Genomic DNA, 14650 nt, shown 5'->3' with positions numbered 1-14650 from the left:
GACCTCCCTGAAACTTCTAGAACACGATGGGAGATGTTTTCTGTGCTGGCACAGTTTCTCCTTGCCAGACATAGTGGAAAAGCTTTTGGCAAAGATGTAGACGACAAGAGATGGTAAAGAGGAGGGTACTATGCTCTCCGGAGCTGAGAGCCGCTTCCGGGCGTCTTTCGGCAGAAGCCGTGCTGCGGAGAGCACTGTGACCGCCATAATCGTCTTTGCACAAAGAAGCCGCTTCTTCACCTCCAGGAGCCGGAGAGAGCGGCTGCTTCAGAAAGGCGAAGAAGGAAGCTGCACAACACTGGGATTGTGCGCGCAGCTTGCCAACTGATAGAAAGCAGTACCTTAGCACTCTCCTGCCTTTTCCAATCACATGAGCATTCGATTGGAAGCTGTTTTAGGCAACTCTGTTCGTCTTCTTGCAAAACACTCAGCAGACCTCTGTGCAACTTTTAGAGCACGATGGGAGATGTTTTCTATGCTGGCACAGTTTCTCCTTGCCAGACATAATGGAAAAGCTTTTGGCTAAGATGCAGACGACAAGAGACACTAAAGACGAAGGTACGATGCTCTCCGGAGCTAAGAGCCGCTCCCGGGTTTCCTTCCGCAGAATCCGCGCTGGGAGAGCACTGTGACCGGCACAATCGCCTTTGCGCGAAGAAGCCCCTTCTTCGCATTGGGGAGCCAGAGAGAGCGGCAGCTTCGGAAAGGTAAAGAAGGAAGATGCAAAAAACTGGGATTGTGTGCGCAGCTTGCCAACTGATAGAAAACAGTACCTTAGCACTCTCCTACCTTTTCCTATCACATGAGCATTTGATTGGAAGCTGTTTTAGGCATCTCACTTCGTCTTCTTGCAAAACACTCGGCAGACCTCCGTGCAACTTCTAGAACACGATGGGAGAGGTTTTCTGTGCTGGCACAGTTTCTCCTTGCCAGACATAGGAGAAAAGCTTTTGGCAAAGATGTAGACGTCGAGAGACACTAAAGACGAAGGTACGATGCTCTCAGGACGTAAGAGCCGCTCCCGGGCGTCTTTCGGCAGAAGCCGCGCTGCGGAGAGCACTGTGACCGCCACAATCGTCCCCACACGAAGAAGCCGCTTCCTCGCCTCCGGGAGCCGGAGAGAGCAGCATTTTCGGAAAGGTGAAGAAGGAAGCTGCACAACACTGGGATTGTGAGCGCAGCTTGCCAACTGATAGAAAACAGTACCTTAGCACTCTCCTGCCTTTTCCAAATACATGAGCATTCGATTGGAAGTTGTTTTAGGCAAATCTTTTCGTCTTCTTGCGAAACACTCGGCAGACCTCTGTGCAGCTCCTAGAAAACGATGGGTGATGTTTTCTGAGCTGGCACAGTTTCTGCTCTCCAGACATATTGGAAAAGCTTTTGGCTAAGATGTAGACGTCGAGAGACACTAAAGACGAAGGTACGATGCTCTCCGGAGCTAAGAGCCCCTCCCGGGAATCCTTCGGCAGAAGCCGCGCTAAGGAGAAGACTGTTACCGCCACAACCGTCTTTGCGCGAAGAAGCCGCTTCTTCGCCTCCGGGAGCCGGCGAAGCGACAGCTCTGGAAAGGAGATGAAGGAAGCTGCGCAACACTGGGATTTTGTGCGCAGCTTGCCAACTGATAGAAAACAGTTCCTTACCACTCTCCTGCCTTTTCCGAAGACATGGGCATTCATTTGGAAGGTGTTTTGGATAGTTTTCACTTTCTTCTTTCAAAACACTTGGCAGACCTCCCTGAAACTTCTAGAACACGATGGGAGATGTTTTCTGTGCTGGCACAGTTTCTCCTTGCCAGACATAGTGGAAAAGCTTTTGGCAAAGATGTAGACGACAAGAGATTGTAAAGAGGAGGGTACGATTCTCTCCGGAGCTAAGAGCCGCTCCCGGGCGTCTTTCAGCAGAAGCCGTGCTGCGGAGAGCGCTGTGACCGCCATAATCGTCTTTGCGCAAACGGGCCGCTTCTTCGCCTCCGGGAGCCGGAGAGAGCCGCAGCTTCGGAAAGGTGAAGAAGGAAGCTGCACAACACTGGGATTGTGTTCGCAGCTTGCCAACTGATAGAAAACAGTACCTTAGCACTCTCCTGCCTTTTCCAAACACACGAGCATTCGATTCGAAGCTGTTTTGGGAAACTCTGTTCGTTACTTGCAAACAAACTCCGGAGACCTCTGTGCAACTTCTAGAACACGATGGGAGATGTTTTCTATGCTGGCAAAGTTTCTCCTTTCCAGACATAGTGGAAAAGCTTTGGGCTAAGATGCAGACAACAAGAGACGCTAAAGACGAAGTTACGATGCTCTCCGGAGCTAAGAGCCGCTCCCGGGCGTCTTTCGGCTGAACCCGCGCTGCGGGGAGCACTGTGACCGCCGCAAACGTCTTTGCACGAAGAAGCCGCTTCTTCGCTTCCGGGAGCCGGAGAGAGAGGCAGCTACGAAAAGGTGAAGAAGGAATCTGCATAACACTAGGGTTGTGTGCGCAGCTTGCCAACTGATAGAAAACAGTACCTTAGAACTCTCCTGCCTTTTCCCAACACATGAGCATTGGATTGGAAGCTGTTTCAGGCAACTCTCTCCTCTTCTTGCAAAAGACTCGGCAGAGCTCCGTGCAACTGCTAAAACACGATGGGAGATGTTTTCTGCGCTGGCACAGTTTCTCCTTGCCAGACATAGTGGAAAAGCTTTTGGATAACATGTAGACGACAAGAGTTTCTAAAGACGAAGGTACGACGCTCTCCGGAGCTAAGAGCCGCTCCCGGGCGTCTTTCGGCAGAAGCCGTGCTGCAGAGAGCACTCTGACCGCCACAATCGTCTTTGCGCGGAAAAGCCGCTTCTTCGCCTCCGGGAGCCGGAGAGAGCGGCAGCTTCGGAAAGGTGAAGAAGGAAGCTGCACAACACTGGGATTGTGTGTGCAGCTTGCCAACTGATTGAAAACAGTACCTTAGCGCTCTCCTGCCTTTTCCAATCACATGAGCATTCGATTGGAAGCTGTTTTAGCAACTCTCTTCGTCTTCTTGCAAAACACTCGGCAGACCTCCGTGCAACTTCTAGAACACGATGGGAGATGTTTTCTGTGCTGGCACAGTTTCTCCTCGCCAGGCATAGTGGAAAAGCTTTTGGCTAAGATGTAGATGACAAGAAACACTAAAGACTAAGGTACGATGCTCTCAAGAGCTGTGAGCCGATCCCAGGCGTCTTTTTGCAGAAGCCGCGCTGCAGAGAGCACTGCGACCCCCACAATCATCTTTGCGCGAAGAAGACGCTTCTTCGCCTCCGGGAGCCAGAGAGAGCGGCAGCTTCGGAAAGGTGAAGAAGGAAGCTTCACAGCCCTGGGATTGTGTGCGCAGCTTGCCAACTGATAGAAAACAGTACCTTAGCACACCCCTTCCTTTTCCAAACACATGAGCATTCGATTGGTAGCTGTTTTAGGCAACTCTCTTCGTCTTCTTACAAAACACTCGGCACACCTCCGTGCAGCTTCTAGAACAGAATGGGAGATGTTTTCTTTTCTGGCACAGTTTCGCCTTACCAGACATATTGGAAAAGCTTTTGGCTAAGATGTAGATGACAAGAAACACTAAAGACGAAGGTACGATGCTCTCCGGGGCTATGAGTCGCTCCCGGGCGTCGTTCGGCAGAAGCCGCGCTAAGGCGAGCACTATGACCGCAACAATCGTCTTTGCGCGAAGAAGCCGCTTCTTCGCCTCCGGGAGCCGGAGAGAGCGGCAGCTTCGGAAAGGTGAAGAAGGAAGCTGCACAACACTGGGATTGTGTTCGCGGCTTGCCAACTGATAGAAAACAGTACCTTAGCGCTCTCCTGCCTTCTCCAATCACATGAGAATTCGATTGGAAGCTGTTTTAGGCAAATCTCATTGTCTTCTTGCAAAACACTCGGAAGACATCCATGCAACTTCTAGAACGCGATGGAAGATGTATTCTGTACTGGCACAGTTTCTCCTTGCCAGACATAGTGGAAAAGCTTTTGGCGGAGATGTAGACGACAAGAGTTTCTAAAGACGAAAGTACGATGCTCTCCGGAGCTAAGAGCCGCTCCCGGGTGTCTTTCGGCAGAAGCCGCGCTGCGGAGAGCACTGTGACCGCCACAATCATCTTTTGGCGAAGAAGCCGCTTCTTCACCTCCGGGAGCCAGAGAGAGCGGCAGCTTCGGAAACGTGAAGAAGGAAGCTGCGCAACACTGGGATTATCAGCGCAGCTTGCTGTGGGATCTCAGAACCTCGGGACTGAGGTGCAGGGTGACCGAGACCACCCTTGGGGGGCTCGGGAGTCCTGGAATGTTGCCAGAAGTGTCTGGTGGCTGGACTTTGATCCTACATGAGAGACGACACCTGTATGTGGATGGGAGGATTTCACTCGGGTGAATGGTGACGGGATAAGTTAATTACAGTGTAAAACACGGGGTTTAGGATTTCTGTACAGGGGGGTCTAAAGAACTAAGATGGAGGAATTGAGGCGTGTCCTGTCCTTCTTCTTCTTCTTCTTGGCCTCCATCTTCTGTGGTGATGGTGGCACTTTGAGATTGGTTATTACTTACAGTGCATCGGTCAATAAGGGAAAAAGGTCTTGGAAAAAATAGGTAAATATTGTATACGATATTTTGAGTATAAAGATAAGGGACCGCCCCGGGGGCTCGGAGTTCGCACGTGGCTGGCTTGCTGTGCGGACCTCTGTCGAGAAGAGAGAAAATCTTTTAGATAAAAAACCAATAAATACTGAAGTCCGAGAAAGACCCGTAGCCTCTTCTCATCCTTTGAAGCGCGGGCTGCCCAAGGCCATCTCCGAGGCTTTCCAGGCCACAAAACAGCCGAGAGAAGGAACAGCTTGCCAAGTGATAAAAAACAGTACCTTAGCACTCTCTTGTCTTTTTCTAAACACGTGAGCATTCGATTGGAAGCTTTTTCGGGCAACTCTCTTCCTCTTCTTTCAAAACGCTCGGCAGACCTCCGTGAAACTTCTAGAGCACGATGGGAGATTTTTTCTGTGCTGGCACAGTTTCTTCTTCCCAGATATAGTGGAAAAGTTTTTGGCTAAGATGTAGATGACAAGAGACGCTAAAGACGAAGGAACAATGCTCTGCGGAGCTAAGAGCCGCTCCCGGGCGTCCTTTGGCAGAAGCCACGCTAAGGCAAGCACTGTGACCGCCGCAATCGTCTTTGCGCGAAGAAGCCGCTTCTTCGCCTCCGGGAGCCGGAGAGAGCCACAGCTTCGGAAAGGTGAAGAAGGAAGCTGCATGTTGTGGGGTGACAACCTTTATCCCAATACTTTATCCCAATATCGTGTTTTGTGTCTGGCAGCTGTGTTTTTTCTCTCTCTCTCTCTTTCCCCGCCCCCCCCCCGCCGGCCGTCTTGCCGCTGCGGGGCGGGGAGGGAGGAGGGAGGGGGACTGGTTGCACTTTGGCTTTTGGCTGCTTGGCTGGCTGGCCTGCTCGCTTTTGCTTGCCGCTTTGCTTGCTTGCTACTGCCTAAGCCCTTGCTGATAGCTGCCTTTTTTCCCTTTGCTGCTTTCTGCGCTGTTTTTCTTTTTTCCCTTTTCTTTGGTCCTCTCTTTCTTACCCTCCCCTGAAGATACTGGACCGGCTCCGGACCTGACCTGGGACGTCCGGCAGGATCTCCGGAGCCTGCGAGAGACGCTCGGCACCCTCCACAACACTGACTGGTCTTCTTTTCTTTTCTTGTGTTGGGGAGTGTTCTTTTGTGATTTGTCAATAAATAGGTTTTGTTTTCTACTTTGCTCCTCCAAGGAATTCCTTCCCGAACCCGGTATTGGGGGGGGAGGGGTGGTTGGAGGTTTGTTTTTTTTTTGGGGGGGACTACCTTTTGGAGATTTCCCCTAATTTGTCCTAAACCGGGACACTGCACAACACTGGGATTGTGTGCGCAGATTGCCAACTGATAGAAAACAGTACCTTAGCACTCTCCTGACTATTCCAAACACATGAGCATTCGATTGGAAGCTGTTTCAGGCAACTCTCTTCCTCTCCTTTCAAAACCATCGGCAGACCTCCGTGCAACTTCTAGAACACGATGGGAGATGCTTTCTGTGCTGGCACAGTTTCTCCTTGCCAGACATAGTGGAAAGGCTTTTGGCTAAGATGTAGACAACAAGAGACGCTAATGAAAAATATACTATGCATTTCGGAGCTAAGAGCTGCTCCCGGGCGTCTTTCGGCAGAAGCCGAGCTGCGGAGAGCACTGTGACCGGCACAGTCGCTTTTGCACGAAGAAGTCGCTTCTTCGCCTCCGGGAGCCGGAGAGAGCGGCAGCTTTGGAAAGGTGAAGAAGGATGCTGCACAACACAGGGATTGTGTGCGCAGCTTTCCAACTGATAGAAAACAGTACCTTAGCACTCTCCTGCCTTTTCCAAACACATGAGCATTCGATTGGAATTTGTTTTGGACAACTTTACTTTTCCCCTTTAAAAACACTCGGCAGACCTCTGGGCAACTTCTAGAACATGATGGGAGATGTTTTCTGTGCTGGCACAGGTTTTTTTTTCCAGACATAGTGGAAAAGCTTTTTGCTAAACTGTAGAAGTGAGGAGACGCTAAAGATGAAGGTACGGATACCCCCGGAGCTAAGATCCGCTCCCGGACGTCTTTCGGCAGAAGCCACGCAAAGGAGAGCAATGTGACCGCCACAATCGTCTTTGCCCGAAGACGCCGCTTCTTCGCCTCCAGGAGCCGGAGAGAGCGGCAGCTTCGTAAAGGTGAAGAAGGAAGCTGCACAACACTGGGATTGTGTGCGCAGCTTGCCAACAGATAGAAAACAGTACCTTAGCACTCCCCTGCCTTTTCCAAACACATGAGCATTCGATTGGAAGGTGTTTCAGACCACTTTCTTTCTCTTCATGCAAAACACTCGGCAGACCTCTGTGCAACTTCTAGAACACGATGGGAGATGTTTTCTGTGCTGGCACAGTTTCTCCTTGTCGGACATAGTGGAAAAGCTTTTGGCTAAGATGTAGATGACAAGAGTCGCTAAAGACGAAGGTACTATGCTCTCCGGAGCAAAAACCCCCTCCCGGGCGTCCTTCGGCAGAAGCCGCGCTAAGGAGAGCACTGTGACCGCCACTATCGTCTTTTCGTGAAGAAGCCGCTTCTTCGCCTCCGGGAGCCGGAGAAAGCGGCAGCTTCGGAAAGGTGAAGAAGGAAGCGGCACAATACTGGGATTGTGTGCGCAGCTTGCTAACTGATAGAAAACAGTACCATAGCACTCTCCTGCCTTTTCCAAACACATGAGCATTCAATTGGAATGTGTTGCGGAAAACTCACTTTCTCTTCATGCAGAACACTCTGCAGACCTCCGTGCAATTTCTAGAACGCGAAGGGAGATATTTTCGGCGCGAGCACAGTTTCTCCTTGCCAGACATAGTGGAAAAGCTTTTGGCTAAGATGTAGACAACAAGAGATGCTAAAGACTGTTGTGGTGTGTTTTTTAGATTCTCAGTTTACTCCCCCATTCTATATATGTTCCCCCTATGTTCTCTATAAATGGTTCCTCCCTTCCCAGTTTTCCCGCCACTATTGCCCTGACACTTTAGTTACAATGGTTACCCCTGCCCCCTTTTAGTGGCTAATCTCCTAAGTTACATAATTGATCCTCCCTTATCCCACCGTGTAAGTAAAGTTTTCCTCCTCCCTGGGCCAAGTCAATCACCCCCCACTCCTCCCAGGTTTCGAGAACCTCCTTCTCCTTGGGGGTTGTGGTTGGCTAGTGTCCTGGGGCTCCTCCTCTACTTCATGTTTAGTGGATATGTTCTTATGTCAGTTTTGTTATGTACCTCCCCACATGTTCCCCGATTGGTTAGCTGGGCTTCCCTCCCTTCTCCACCCCTTCCCTTTAAAACTCTGTCTCTCCCCGTGTTCGGCGCCATTTGCTGTGGGTTTGTCCATCTGTTGGTTGCCCTTTTCTGCCTGGGGACTCTTCAATAAACCGACGTTTCACCCCCAGCAAGTGGTCGTCTCCTCACTCATCTCGTCCTGCGTGAACCCAAGTCCGCAATCCAGCCCAGCCCGAGGCCACGACGCCAAGGGGGGCTGGCTTCTGATGCGTAGGGGCGTCGGCCTTCTTACCCCTTCTGCTAGCCGGATTTAGAGCCGCGTACGCCCTAGCGCAGTCTCCTGCCCAACGTGGGGCCTGAGGAAGTAAACATTTGACCACGGACCGGACCCTGCAGAATTGGGATTTACTTACCCTCTGAACGCCGGACTACCCCAGATGGTGGCAGGCCCCGTTATAGGGGCAGCGCTCCCTGGGGATCGGAGTCGGGACTCCTCGCACCCTCAGAGGACAACTCCCGAGACGAGGACCCTTACCTGGTTTTTCTTTGTCGCCGCTGCAGGATTGCTAAGTTCGGGCCCCGACCTGGGGAACCTCCGGCTTCCCCTCTGCCCTTTTAACTTTCCCTAGGGGTACATGCCCTGCGTTGGGGACCTACCCCCTGCCTTCTCTCCTTGAGGTTTTTCCTCACCCCCGTGCCGTTTTTGTTTTCTCTTCCCTGTGGGTGCCGGATTTCCCCAGACGTGGGGCCCGGACCCATCACCCAGTCTCCTTCTTTCCCTCCGGCTGTATACCCAGACTTTGGGGCAGTGGGGGGAGCAGGGGCCGGCGGCGGGCGGCTTACTGTTTAAGTTCTCGTTTTTCTCCAGGTGAGTGGTTGGGTCATCTGAGGATTTTCCCCCTTTCTAGTGGCAGCAGTTCCTGCTCTAGAAAGGTTCCATGGGTGCAGGCTTGGGAAAATCCCAGAAGGAGGTTTATTATGTTGTGAAGGGTTTGTTGCTTGGGGGTGGTCAGAAGGCCCCCGAGCAGGAGTTAAAATGTTTAGTTAAGTGGGTATTTTCTACTTTCCTCGAGGTCTCCCCAGAACTTGTAAAAAAGCCACGGTTTTGGGCAGCCGTTGTGGCAAAATTAGAAGAGGCCAAAAATTCCGGGGAGACAAAATTTGCCACCGTGGCGTATTGCGCGCGCAGAGTGTATGCGACACTCCTCGCGTCTGGGGAGCCTAAGAAAAGTCCCCCAGGTTCTGGTTTGTCCCCTCGTTCTCCTCGTTCAGTTGCCCTTGCCCCTCAAACCTTTCCCTCGTCCCGTAGGCAGGAGCCCTCGAGGGGGATTTTGAAGGCCGACCAGAGGCAGGGGGTCCATCCTGCCCCTGCTCCCCCACGACCTGCTCGGCCTCCTCCTTCGTGGAGCCCTGGCCAGGCTCCTTCTCTTCCCTTACCCTCTACCCCGGTCCCCAAGTCCCCGGTTTCAAACCCCAAAGTTGTTCGGTTTTGCGAAGACCTTCAAAAGGGCTCCCTTGGAGCCCGAGATGGCGGCGGCCACGCGGCCGTTCCCGCCAGGGCTCTTTCCTCTTCTCCTAACCCTTTCCTCCCTGATGCCAACCCCTTCCTTCCCCTGGACCCAACCTCTTTTTCGGTTGTCCCTCCCTCATATCTTCCCTCTGCCCCTTCCATTTCTCCGCCCTCTGATCCTCCGTCGGCTCCTCTCTAGGTTCCTCCCCCGGTTCAGCCTTCTTTTAACTCCTCCCCTGCTCCACCTTCATACTCTGCTCCGCCTCCGAACTCCATCAAGGAGGCGGAGAGGGGTGGTGTGCCGCACCCACTCCCTCGCCCTGCCCCATTGCCAGACCCTGCCTCAACCTCCTCCAATTCCGGTTCCCACGCTCCCCCTTCGGGTTCTCACGCCTTGTGTTCCGGGGTGGGAGGGGGGGGGGTGGATGACAGGAAGCCGGGGCAGGCGCCCTTATTGGAACCCGTTCCGGTTACGTACCACCTCAGCGGGGAGGGGAGCCCTCAGGCCCAGTGGGTGCCTTTAGCACAGGCCCAGATTAAGGAACTGTGCAAGGCGCAGAAGGACTACTCCCGGGGGTCGGAGTACTTTTGGGGTATGCTCCGGAATGCCCTTGCCCAGGGAGATCTGGCGCTGGCGGACCTGAGGGCCCTCTTCTCCAGTTTAACAAGACCCATGGAGTTTAGGGTCTGGGTGGGGGAATGGAGGAGGGAGATAGTGGAGGTTCTCCCGATTCTTTGGGGGAATCCTTCAATGTCTCATGACGCGGAGGGTTTGGTAATCTCCCATGAACATCTTTTGGGCGAGGGACAGCGGGCAGAGGGGGCAGCTCAAGCAAAGGCCTTGTTCCCGCCTCAGCTTGTAGAGACCGCTAAGGCAGCAGAGCGGGCCTTTTATAAGCTAGAGGTGGTGACCTCCCAGTGGGAGGACGATGAAGTTCGGCAGGGGCCGCAAGAGACTTACATGGTCTTCATCAAGCGCCTCTACCGATACGTGGAGGCGCAGGCGACCGGGGGCGATGACAGGGAGAAGATGCTCCATAGGATGGCCTAAAGCAACGCCAACCCGGAGTGTCGGAAGGCCATCCGGATTCTCCCTCGAAGTCCCCAGCCCACGGTGGAGGCCATGATGGAGGCCGTGGTAGGCCAGTCTCCTTAACATCACGGCCTAAAAGAGCTTCAGTGGTCTTTGCAGATGGCCCTGAGCCGGACTTCTTTGATATAGAAGCTGCCCCCGTTGCCTGACCCCCAACACCCGGGTCCGGCAGAAGATCAACGGCCACCCACCCCTACCACCTCTGTGGCAAGACAGGGCATTGGATGCCCCAATGCCTGATTCGATTAGATTATTTAGAGTATAGAAGGAAGCGGGAAAAGGAGGAGAGTAAGGGCACAAAAAACTAGGCCCGGAGCGCAGCCCCTCCCTGCGCGAAGACAAAAATGCGGCAGGTCACTTAACAACAAGCGGGGAGGGAGGAGACGAGAGAGAGCCGCCTACATTTGCTTTGCCGGACTTGACTTCTTTATCGGATATGACTACACCAACCTGTGGTACTGTACCTGCGCTTAACACCATGTCCTCTGTTTCCCCCTACAGGTTGCAGCTAACTAGGGACTTTTATCTCCCTAGTAGTGACATCCAGCTGGTGTCTGTAGACCTGCAACACCCGGGTCGCTGGAGGAAACTTGGACGTTGCAGGTGGACCGTCGTCGGGGACACGAAGCACACACCGCGAGACATTCACATCGTCCCTGGTCTGGTAACTACCAACTGGGACCGTTTCGCGGTAGGGCTGTACTGTGTCCGACCCCCGCTCTTCCTCCCTAAGGGACAGATCATTGCCCAGGCTATTCCGGTTCCAGATAAAGATCATTGGAAGAACTCTGTGGAGAGGACATCGCCTCCGACAGTAGCCCGGGCACAGCTGGTGGGGAGGGAGAAGCCCCGTCTGACTTGTCAGCTCTCGTTGTGCGGGGACAAAAAGATCGTGAGGGGTCTTTTGGACACGGGTGCGGATGTGACGATCATTCCCTCTCGGGAGTGGCCGTCACATTGGGACTTGCAAAGCGCTGCGGGCACGATCTCAGGTGTGAGGGGCCTTCAATTGGCCAATCAATCTAAGAGCATTGTGCAAATAAAGGGGCCCGACGGGCAATTGGCCTCTATACGCCCGTTCGTTTTAGATTACACCGAGCCTCTCTGGGGAAGAGACCTACTAGCCCAGTGGGGAGCCAGAATTGACCTCCCAAAGGCTCCCCAGGTTTTTCGGGCAGTGGCCACTGAGGAGCGCCAGACCTGGAAGCTGAATTGGCTGTCAGATAAACCAGTACAGGTCTTGCAGTGGCCACTCAACAAGCAAAAATTAAAGGCGCTCAATGAGCTCGTTCAGGAGCAGTTACTGAAAGGCCACCTGGTGGAGACAATGTCACCTTGGAACTCCTCAGTGTTTGTCATTAAGAAGCCTAATAAGGACAAGTGGCGGCTCCTGACCGACCTCCGCCAAATTAACGAACAAATAATGGACATGGGTCCTCTTCAGCCAGGGATGCCCTCCCCAGCAATGCTCCCCCATGTTGCGGTGTGTCTTAAGCTTCTGGGTCCCTTTCCCAGGTGTGCCTATATGCCTCTCCCTTCCCCCTCGCCCCCTTGCTTAGTGTGTTGTGTCAATCAGGCTTAACATTCCAGCAAGGCATCGTGTGATTGGTCAAGTTCAAAAGATGCCCCTATGCCCAGGGGTCATTGGCCTATGTCTAGGTGTCCCTCGTCCCTTGAGACCCCGCCCCTTTCACCTGGTTGGTGTTCATCTGTCCCCCCCCCTCCCCCTGCCCCAGGAGCTTAAAAGGTGATCAGGCCATGTGCTCGTCATTCTGCTGGAGCAGCTGCTCCCGTCCAGACCTCTGTAACCATGGAATAAACTTCTGGACATTGAACCCTGCAGCGGAATCCTCTCCTTTTTCTCTTCACCATCGCCAGAAGCTCTCTCTCCTGAGGTAAATGGAGTTCCTGACAAGCCTGGACTTGCTCAGTGCCCAGCTGCAATCTCCAGCAGCCAAGGTATCTCTGGGGTGATTTACACCACAGTTGCTGCCTTTGGCCCAGCAGCGAGGGTCAGACTGGCCCAGGCACCATCTAACTGATAATATTGGGATTCATATTCCAATAACTGGCCTCCCTGGGTGGGCTAGCGACTCTGCAGCCCGAGATCGGACTCCCAACACTTTGGAGAAGCTTCTGGCAGCCGTGCATCCAGCTGGAAGGGCTTTGGTTGCATAGCCCTCAGCTAGAGACTTTGGGAATATTCCCAGAAGAAGTTTCGTGGACTGTTCGGTGCCTCTGGAAAGCCCAGCTCTTTTGTGGTGAGCAGATTTTCCAGAGGGAGGACAGGGGAGCCTCTCTCGTGCCCAGAGAGAAGTCCTGTCCGGTGAGGAGACCTTCCTGTACCCAGCCAGCTTCAGCTTCCATTTCAGGTGAGTATTTCTGCTTTCAGTGGAGCAGAAGCTCAAAAACAGACTCTGCCGTGAGTTCTGTTCCTTTTTTTGCCTTTGCATTTTTGGCTGCGCAGCTCCACAGAGGAATTCGTTGCGTTCTAGCTTTTGCTTTCTGCCGTGTGTTTCACTGTCTTTTGGAATTCGCGCCGGAGCGGCGGGAGTGCTCTGCCCTTCCCCCCCGCTCGGCAGCGCAGCGTGCTCGGTTCTCCACGTGGCCGGGTGACCTCTCTCTCTTTCTCTCCCTTTGTCGGTGCGGGGGAGGGGGGGGGGGGGGGGCTCTCTTTCCACGTGGCCGGGGGATTCGTTTCTCGGTGCGGGGGCGGGGGGGGGCGTTCTAGGTACACGCGGCGCGGGGGGGGGCCCAGGTTTCGGCTTGCCACGTGGCGTGGGGGAAGCTGTCCTCTCAGCTCCACGGGGGGGCTGCATTCCACGGCGGGGGAGGCTTTGCTTCCACCTCGGTTCGGCAGGGCGTGCCCTGCTGCTGCTGCCCGGGAATTTTAAAAGCAGTACATACAGCTGCATTGTGAAGCTTTTGTCTGTTCGTTATCGCTTCCTATCTGTGTTTTTTTTTAGAAATCGGTAGCTGATTTTAGCTTTGTTTTTGGTCAGGCAGGATTAAGTACTTTGCTTTTTACATCTAACATGGGCTCCAAACTCAGCATTGTACAAAAAGGAGTGTATTATAATATTGTTAGCATTTTAGACAGTGGTAATGTGAAGTTCTCTAAAGGAAAATTAAAACAGTTTATAAGATGGCTTTTCCTCCACTTCCCAAAAATTTCCCCTGAAGAAATCCACAATATTCAATTCTGGGATAAAGTTGGGAATGCATTGATAACCTTAGGACAATCTGGCAATGTACCCTCAGCTAAATTTGTGTTCTGGAGTTTACAAATTCGAACTGCATTGCTCAAACAAAGGGAAATGGAGAAAAAGCCAAATGCCAAGCCATGTACCTCTGCTCTCCCTGTTTCTCCCTCTCCTAGCTCTAAAACCCCTAAACCTCTTACCCCAAAACTTGGTATCTTAAAGAGAGCAAACTCATTGGGAAGTCATCTCCCAGAGTCTGCTGAATTGCCTGAGTTGCCCTGTCCACAAGGCCCTGGCCAGGCTGCGTGGAACCTTTCCCAATCCCCTGTGTCCCCTCCTCTGAAACCCAGAGTCAGCTTTCCGGAGAGCAGTGATGCCCAAAATGGCCCCCAATCCCTAGGGGGTCCGCAAAATGGAGGATGCCACGTGGCACCTTCCCAAACCTGGTCTTCTTCTTCCCAAAATCCTCTTAAACATCCCAAAATTCCAGCCCCATCCCCCTCTCCTCCTGTTCCTCGTGACCCCTTCCCCCCTTCCCCCCCCTTTCCTGCAGTACCCTCAGCTCCGCCCCTCTACTCCTCCCAGGGGGCGTCTGCTGACGTGATGTCACCAGGTGTCCCCGCCCCCTGCCTGCCCCTTGTCCCCGCCTCCTGTTCCCACGGTTTCGTTGCCCCTTGCCTGCCACCTGTGCCGGCACCCTCGCCGAGTTCCCACAGTAGAGACACACCCACTGCTGGTCCCCAAACCTGTAGCTGTGATCCCAATGCTCCTGTTTCAAGGGATACAGAGCAGGGAACAGCAGATTCAATGCATAGTCCCATGTTGTCACTGGCTCCTGTTACCTTTCAGCCTGCAGCACAAGGGGGGGCAGCCCCGACTGCTATTTGGAATTCTTTTGGACGACAATTGATTAAAGAGATCTGTAAATCTCATAAAGAATATGGTCCACACAGTCCATATTTCCGTGGCCTTTTAAATTCTGAATTGAGTAGGACTGTAGTGATTCCACATGATTTAAAACAGCTTTTTTCTTGTCTCATGACTTCCACG

Source organism: Melozone crissalis, unplaced genomic scaffold (genome assembly GCF_028551555.1).
Source record: "Melozone crissalis strain CALT ecotype California unplaced genomic scaffold, PUWL_Pcris_2 ptg000105l_1, whole genome shotgun sequence".
Lineage (NCBI taxonomy): Eukaryota > Metazoa > Chordata > Aves > Passeriformes > Passerellidae > Melozone > Melozone crissalis.
Note: the sequence above shows the minus strand (reverse complement) of the source record.